General features: G+C 56.4%; 1 pseudogene; it reads right to left on the bottom strand.

The window, feature by feature from the left end:
- Positions 1 to 233: 233 nt before the first annotated feature.
- Positions 234 to 8,957, bottom strand: part of LOC103609054 — a 16,753-nt pseudogene continuing 8,029 nt past the window's right edge.

Below are 8,957 nucleotides of genomic sequence, written 5' to 3' on the forward strand. Positions count from 1 at the left end.
TCAGAATCCAGCACCCCCAACACACACAGGTGCTCATTCACGGAAGGGGAGGAAAGCCCAGCAGGCTGGTTGCAGGTGCCTCTGGCTCCCCTGATGCTGGAGCCCTTCCTGGGAGAAGCCACTTCCATTTAATTTTTTTTTTTTTAAAGATGACCGGTAAGGGGATCTCAACCCTTGACTTGGTGTTGTCAGCACCACGCTCACCCAGTGAGCAACCGGCCATCCCTATATAGGATCCGAACCCGTGGCCTTGGTGTTATCAGCACCACACTCTCCCGAGTGAGCCACGGGTCGGCCCTCAGCCGGTTTCTTTATCACAATTTATTGCCCCCAACCCCAGGACAGTCCCAGTCCCCTCCCATCCCCTCCCCTGTCCTTCTTGCTAGTCCTGTTGCTCCGGAGCATCAGGCTGGAGGCTGGGACGGCCAGTGGCCAATGATCTTCTGGGTCCAGGACACACAGGGGCCCACAGTTGTGGCCACAGGAGGCATGAAGACGTCAGTGCAGGTCTTGGAGCTGAAGGACAGGATCCCAGCTAGTCAGCCTTTGCCACACACCAGGGTCCCACCTGTCATCCTGCCAGAAGGACAGAGCATGGATCAGCCTCTGTGCCCACTGGAGGGTGGCCAGGGTATCCCACCTGGGGCCTGGTTATCACCAGGGCTTGGTAAGATACTTGGGGCTGTTCACAAGCCCCACACACATCCCTCCCTCCTTCCTTCTTGTCCTTTGAATGCTATCGGCTCCTTCTTCCCACTCCGGGTCCTTTACACATGCAGTACTCTGTGCCCAGATCATCTCTGGTGCTGGAGTTCACACCACGCTGCTACCACTCCTGGACTGTGTGACCTTGGGCAAGTTGCTTAACCTCTCTGTGCCTCTGTTTCTGCACCTGGCAAATGGGGCTGCTGCCACCCTCGAGGACTCCCCAGAGGATGGGAGTGACAGGGGATTGCCTGGGTCACCGTCCTAGCCACGGGCTGCTGTGGGTGCAGACAGTGGAGCCCACGGCCCTCCTGCCAGGCCAGGCTGTACCCCCCTCGCACCCATCACCTTGCAGGGGGCTTGCTTGTTGGAGTCAGCAGCCAGGCAGACCATGTGGGGGGTAATACTGCCGTGACAGAAATGACTGTTGTTGCACATCCTGGCGTCCAGCACACAGACATCCAAATCCCACAGGGTCTGGACCAGCTGCCCACCCTGGTGGGTCAGCCCCCAGCTGGCCACACGGCACCAGGCTCCCGTCGACATAGCCTGGCGCCTTCTGGATGGTCCTGCTGGGCTTCACCTTCCTGTCCAGCTGCAGGTGACAGACAGGAGAGGGCAGGTGAGTGAAGTGCAACTGGGGGAGGAGCAAGCTCTCAATTCCCCTCCCCTGTCCCCCCAGCACCTTAAGCATCGCGAGGTCGTTCTCCAGGTCTGGGGTGGCTTGTAGTCAGGGTGTGGGATGGCCCTCCTGATGCCGAAGGCAAGGCGGGGTTCGTGGAGATGGGGTAGGTTCAGCGCCAGCCTCAGCAGTTCCGTCCTGCAAGTAGCGGGAATCAGGGTGTGGACGGCCGGCCCTGCCTGGGTGACCCCTGCTGCATGCAGCCCCGGCCCCCTGTGCATCATTCACAGCAGGGCCGAAGACTTGCTGCCCCCAACCTCGGCGCACGCAGGCAGGGCCCCTCGCCAGGCCTTTCCCTATGTCTTCTCAATCCACACTCTCCAGGAAGCCTTCCCTACTCCGATTCCCACCCAGGCCTGGCCCCAGGGCAGGAGCTGTGTGTCCAAAAATGCCAACCTTCACCCTGGGGCTTCTGGAAAACCAGCTCCAGGATCTCCCCTCATGGGGGGCTCCAGCCTCAACCACATTCATTTGTTCAGAGATTAACACGTGCTCATCCTTATAACTTTGCCCAAACTATAGAGAAACAAGCTCTCTTTCCACAGGACTTAAGGCTCCCGGCTCCCCAGTCCCCCCAACCCCCGGCTCCCCCGCTCCCGGCTCCCCAGTCCCCACGACCCCCGGCCCCTCACCGGTCGAGGAGTCTCCGCACACGCCGGGCAGCGCAAGCGCCAGCAGCACGAGCAGCGAGGCCGCCAAGTGGCCGTCCACCTGCCTCCAGTCGCCGCCATGGCCGCCGCCGCCGCTCTAAGAACCGCGCTAGGGAGGCCGGGAGACGGCGGCGGCAGCGTCATGGCGGCACGTGACCCCGGCGTGCGCGATCCCAGCCTGGAGAGCCCGGCGTTGCTAGGATACGGGGGCGGGGCCTGCCAGGAAGGGCGGGAGCCTGGTGCATCTAACCCGGTTCTTACAGAGAAGGTGCTGTAAGCTGAAGAGCAGTTACTGTACGGTCGTTTGTGCGAAGGTGAGAAAGAAAAATAAAAAGTGATAAAAAACCGGTTGAAATGGTAAACTCGGTTTATTTATTTATTTATTTTATTTTTAAAGATGGCCGGGAAGGGGATCTTAACCCTTGACTTGGTTTTGTCAGCACCACGCTCTCCCAAGTGAGCCACAGGCCGGCCCTTGTAAACTTTATATTACTGAAATTCTATCACAATTAAGAGAAAAAAATAATTAAGTCACGGGAGAGGGAGCTATTAAAACCTGACCAGACAGAAGTGCAGGGCTGGTCAGAGCCAGGGCGGGAAGGAGGCTGTGGGCTGCCGGGAGCCTGGGCTGGGCTCCCCGGACAGCTGGGCCGCGTGCCCGCCATTCCCTGGGGCAGGCTCATCCTCTGGATGTCGGGGCTGCGGGCACGCCCAGGTGCCGGGCCAGGCTCGGGGGCAGCGGGATCGCCAAGGGCAGGCTCAGTTTGCCGTCTCCTTGCATGCCCAGGGCCTGCAGCCTGCCTGCTGATTTTTGTGTCTTATTAGGTCAGAGGTTAGCCTCAAGGGTGGGGTCCACCCCGCTCTGCAGAGGGACCTTATCCCTGAACCTAGGCTGTGCTGGGGGGGGGTCTCGGCCTGGCTGGGAGAGATCAGGCCACTGTTGCCTCCAGAAAAAATGAGGAAGGGCCTTCTCTGGGTGTATCCCCTGCCCTTGAGCCCACCTAGCCCCCTCCTGCACCCCGCACCTCTCTGTTCTGTGAATTAGCCCAGTTCATGGATGGGGGTGGGGGCTGAGTTGTTCTCTTCCCTTGGCAACCCGGGGCATGTTTACCCGGGCGGGCAGCTCCTAAGTCAACAGGGTGGGGTGTGTGTGTGTGTGTGTGTGTGTGTGTGTGTGTGTGTGTGTGTGTGTGTGTGTGTGTGTGTGTGTGTGTGTGTGTGTGTGTGTGTGTGTGTGTGTGTGTGTGTGTGTGTGTGTGTGTGTGTGTGTGTGTGTGTGTGTGTCCAGGCCTAGGGAGCAGGGCTGATGGGGTTCGCCCTTATTTAATCCTGTGTCACTCCTGAGCAGCTTCAGGCCACCCGCACACCCTCCACACCTCCTCTCCACGACTCCATGGCACGGATAGCCCTGCCATGACTAGTGCTCCCCCTGGGGCCTTGGCTTCAGCTGCAAAGAAAGGAGAACCTTAGGCATCTCCAGGGTCCCTCTTTGCCCCCAGCTCTGAAATCCTGCCTGCAGTCGCCAATCCATAGCTGATCCTGGGCCTTTCTTGTGTGCCAGGGCTGTTCTATTTGAACTTTGCTGCTTGAGGGACTCCGGTCTCAGGCCAAGTCTATGTTTTCATTGTGAAAAAGAGCCAGTTGCAAAAAACTTCTCCCCCATGGCATGGACAGGGTAGAAGGTAGTAAATGAGATTAGAGCCAACCTTGGCAAGAGCTATACCCAGGAACTGGGGTGGGAGGGAGGGTGGGGAGAGGGGCAGGGGCCAGGCACCCCTCCTGGTGGAGGTGACCCAGGCACTACTTCTGAAAGGCCAGAGACGTCCGACGCTCACCTCAAGACTCGGTTCTGTGATGTTAAAAGACCCCATTCCTCCAATCTTTTGGTAAAGCCTGCCCTGCCACTAAGGGCCTCCCTCCAATGGCTTGCCCCAGGGCCCCCTTGGCCTACCCTCCCACTAAGAGTGCCCCTGGCCTTTCCTGGCCTACCACTATGGGCTGCCCTGGCCAGATCTGCTGCTAAGGACCCAACTGCCACTAAGGGCAGGCCTGTCCAGGCCTACACAGGAGACCCACTGGTCTGGCCTGCCTCAGGGCCCCTGTTTTAGTCCATTTTGTGTTGCTATAACAGAATACTTGGAACTGGGTAATTTGTAAAGAAAAATGAAATCGATTGCTTATAGTTTCTGAGGCTAGGAAGTACAAAGTCCATTTGGTGGTGGCAACAGTGACCCAGGGGTCTAAAGCAGAGACAGACAGACTCCCATGTGCTCTTCTTTTAAAGCCCTCAGAACCATACACCTGACCACCATTTTTAATCAATACAATTGGGCATGGTCTGCCCCTGGCCCCCCAAACTCATGTCCTTTTCACATGCAAATACAGTCATTTCATCCCCGCAGTCTTAACGTGTTTCAACTCAAGAGTCCAAAGTTTAAAGGCCCATCTGTGAAATCAATACAATTTATCTATTTCCAAGATACAATGTTGGGACAAACATAGGGTACATACTCCCATTCCAAAAGGGAGACATAGGCCAGAAGAAAGGGGTATTGGGTTCTGAGCAAGTCCAAAATCCAGCAAGGCAGTCATTAAATCTCAAAGATGGTGAATCATGTACCTTGAGTCCATGTTCCATGTCCTCTGCACGCTGGTGTGGGGGTTGGGTTCCTAAGTCCTCGGGCAGCTCTGCTCCTATGGCTTTCCTGGTTGCAGGCAATCCCAGGCTGTCATTCTACTCTGTAGCTCCACAGTTCTGGGGTCTCCATGGCAGTCCTGCTCTCATGGCCCCACTGGACATGGTGCTGATGGAGTTTCTCTGCTGAAACTCCGACCCCACATTTCCACTTGGCATTGGTCTAGCAAAGGCTGTCTGCAGTGACTCTGTCCCGGTGACAGATCTCTCGCTGGGCTCCCAGACATTTCCATACATCCTTTGAAATCTGGGTGGAGGCTCCCAAGCCTTCTGAGCTCTAGCATTCTGTGAGCCTGAAGACCAAACACCATGTGAACTCCACCAAGGCTTCTGGCTTGTATTTTCCAAAGCTGTGGGTCCAGCCACACCTGGGGTCAATTTAGCCACAGCTGGAGCAGCCAAAGCAGCCAGGGTGCTGGTGCTAGAAGCAGTTTCCCAAGATGGCCCAGAGCAGTGAGCCCGTGGAAGGCTCCTCAAGCCAGTTCCCCAAGACAATTTTTTCTCCCTAGATCTTTGGGCCTGAAATGGAAGAGGTGGCCCCAGAGCCTTCTGCAATGTCTTCAGGGCCTTTTTCTCCTTCTCTTGATAATCCCATTCTCTTGTGTTAATTTTCCTACCACCATTGAATTTTCCTTCTGAAAATGCTCTCTTCTTCTCTACCACATGGCCAGGCTGCAAATTTTCCAAATCATTACACTCTGCTTCCCTTTGCATGTCATGCCTTTGCTGCTATAACTCAGAGCAGGCTCTTACAAGTAGCCATGCAGCACCCTTAATGCTTTGCTGCTTAGAAATTTCTTCCACCAAATGCTCTGGTTCACAGCTCTTAAGTTCCAACATCCACACAGTCCTAGGGTGTGCATACAATGCTGACAAGTTCTTTGCCAGTACACACCAAGGGTGATCTTTGCTCCAGTTTCCAATAAACTCCTTATTTCTATCAGAGACCTCCTTCGAATGGTCTTTACAGTCCATATTTCCATAAAAATTCTGCTCACCACCATTTAAACAGTCTCTAAGACATTCCAAACCTTCCCTCCTCTTTTTGTCTTCTTCTGAGTCCTCCAAACTCCTCCAAACTCTCAACACCCAGTTCTGAAGCCATTTCCATATTTTCAAGTGTCTGTGACAAGCACCAGCCCACTCCTGGTACCAATTTTCTGGGGCTATAACAGAATACTTGGCACTAAGGGCCTCCATGGCCAGTTCTACTATTCTGGACCCCTTGCTGCTAACAGACCCCCTTCTGCTAAGGGCCTCCCTGGCCTGACCTGGCACTAAGAGGCCCAGTGGCCTTGCCTGTCCCTAGGGTCCCGTGCCCTGGCCTGCCACTAGGGACCCTATAGGATCCCTATATGGGACCCATTATGGCTCCCCTGGCCAGGCAGGCCTACCCCAAGGGCCCCCTAACCTAGCATGGCCTGCTCCTAGGGAAGCCCTGCCCCTGCCTGGCCTGCCACAAGAGCTTCACTAGCCTGGCCTGGGCTGTCACTAGGACACTTCTGGCCTGGCCCAGCCTGGCTCAGAGCCAAGGACCCCCTGAATTCTCCTGTGCTGTCCCAAGGGACCTGTTGGCCTGTCTTGGCCTGGCACTTTGGGTGAATTCTGTCCTGGCCGGGGATGCCACTAAGGGCACCCATGGCCAGACCTGACCCTAGGGCCCCTGTGCCCTCACCTGCCACTAAGAGCTGCCCTGGCTCCTAGGCTGCCAAGGGCCTCCTACTGCTATGGGCCAGCCTGGCCTGGCCTGGACTGCCCAAGGAACCCACTGGTTGTTCTGCCATATGGCCACCCTTTACTAGTCTGCCTGTAGCAGACCACAGCCATAAGGGCCACCCTGCCACTAATAGCACCACTGCCACTAAGTCCCTGGGCCAGCTTGGCCTGTCTTTGTACTAAGAGCCCCTCGGCTTGCCTCTAAGAGATCACCTGGCATGGCTTGCTGTGCCACTCAGGGCCCTCTTTGAATGGCCCGGTCCATGGCCGCCTTGGCCTGCTTGATGCTATGGGCCCTCAGGCCTCGCCTGCCTGTGTGTAAGAGACACCCTGGACTGGCATGGCATGACCAGGGGGGTCTCTTACAGGCAGGCCAGGTCAGGCCGGGACAGACCTGAGGCAGGCCCAACCATCAAGTGTCTGTGACAAGCACCAGCCCACTCCTGGTACCAATTTTCTGGGGCTATAACAGAATACTTGGCACTAAGGGCCTCCATGGCCAGTTCTACTATTCTGGACCCCTTGCTGCTAACAGACCCCCTTCTGCTAAGGGCCTCCCTGGCCTGACCTGGCACTAAGAGGCCCAGTGGCCTTGCCTGTCCCTAGGGTCCCGTGCCCTGGCCTGCCACTAGGGACCCTATAGGATCCCTATATGGGACCCATTATGGCTCCCCTGGCCAGGCAGGCCTACCCCAAGGGCCCCCTAACCTAGCATGGCCTGCTCCTAGGGAAGCCCTGCCCCTGCCTGGCCTGCCACAAGAGCTTCACTAGCCTGGCCTGGGCTGTCACTAGGACACTTCTGGCCTGGCCCAGCCTGGCTCAGAGCCAAGGACCCCCTGAATTCTCCTGTGCTGTCCCAAGGGACCTGCTGGCCTGTCTTGGCCTGGCACTTTGGGTGAATTCTGTCCTGGCCGGGGATGCCACTAAGGGCACCCATGGCCAGACCTGACCCTAGGGCCCCTGTGCCCTCACCTGCCACTAAGAGCTGCCCTGGCTCCTAGGCTGCCAAGGGCCTCCTACTGCTATGGGCCAGCCTGGCCTGGCCTGGACTGCCCAAGGAATCCACTGGTTGTTCTGCCATATGGCCACGCTTTACTAGTCTGCCTGTAGCAGACCACAGCCACAAGGGCCACCCTGCCACTAACAGCACCACTGCCACTAAGTCCCTGGGCCACCTTGGACTGTCTTTGTGAAAGAGCCCCTCGGCTTGCCTCTAAGAGATCACCTGGCATGGCTTGCTCTGCCACTCAGGGCCCTCTTTGAATGGCCTGGCCCATGGCCGCCTTGGCCTGCTTGATGCTATGGACAACCAGGCCTCGCCTGCCTGTGTGTAAGAGACCCCTGGACTGGAATGGCCTGACAGGGGGTTCTCGTACAGGCAGACCAGGTCAGGCCAGGACAGGCCAGAGGCAGGCCCAACCAGTGGGTCTCTTCTCTACAACTGGTCCGGCTCACCTGCAGTGGCAGTGGGGCCCTTTGCAGGCCTGACCAGGGACCGTTAGTGGCAGGCCAGGAAAGTCCAGGGGCACCGGTAGTGGCAGGACAGGCCAAGTGAGGCCAGGGTGTATCTTAGAGGCAGGCCAGCCTGAGGGTGCCCTGGGGAGGGGCATTTCTTTCTTTCTTGGAGCCCAAGGGGAGGTCAGGCCAGGGCCTCCTGCCTGTTAGAGGCAGGACAGGCCAGGAGGGACATAGGTGGGCTAGAAGGAAGGAAGGAAACATACAAAGGAAGGAAAGAGAGAGAGATAGAGATAGAGAGACAGAGAGAGATAGAGAGTGAGAGAAAGAGAGAGAAACCCCAAAGAAAGAAAGAAGGGTGGAAGGAAAGGAAGGAATGAAGGAATGAAGAAAGAACGAGCACCCAAGAAAAAAATGAAGAAGGATGCAAGGAAGGAAAGAAAGAAAAGGCAGGAAGAAAGGAAGGAAGGAAGGAAGAAAAGAGCTCCCCTAGTCCCCCATGGCCTGGACTGACCTGCCTCTAAGTAGCCCACTGTTCTGGCATGGCCTAGCATGGCCTTCCAGTAAGGGCTCTCCTGGCCTGCTGTCCCCTAGGGCACCCAAGAAAGAAAGAAAGAGAGAGAGAGAGAGAGACAGAGACAGAAAGAGATAAGAAAGAAGGAAGGAAGGAAGGAAAGAAGAAAACAAAGAAAGATCCCCCAAATAAAGAAGGAAAGAAGGAAAGAAACAGGGGAGGGGAAGGGGGGGTTAAGGGAAGGATAGGGAAAGTTAAGGGAGGGTTAAGGAAAGTTTAGGGGAGGGGAAGGGGGGGTTAAGGGAAGGATAGGGAAAGTTAAGGGAGGGTTAAGGAAAGTTTAGGGGAGGGGAAGGGAGGGTTAAGGGAAGGTTAACGGAAGGATAGGGAAGGTTGAGGAAAGGTTAAGGGAATGTTAGGGAAAGTTAAAGGAAGGTTAGGGAAGGTTAAGGGAAGGTTAGTGAAGCTTAGTGAAGGTGAGTGAAGGGAGGAGGGAGGGAGGAAGGAAGACAAAGAAAGAAAGAGCCCCCCTAGGGTCCC

This window comes from Galeopterus variegatus, unplaced genomic scaffold, assembly GCF_000696425.1.
Source record: "Galeopterus variegatus unplaced genomic scaffold, G_variegatus-3.0.2 Scaffold9124, whole genome shotgun sequence".
Classification (NCBI taxonomy): domain Eukaryota; kingdom Metazoa; phylum Chordata; class Mammalia; order Dermoptera; family Cynocephalidae; genus Galeopterus; species Galeopterus variegatus.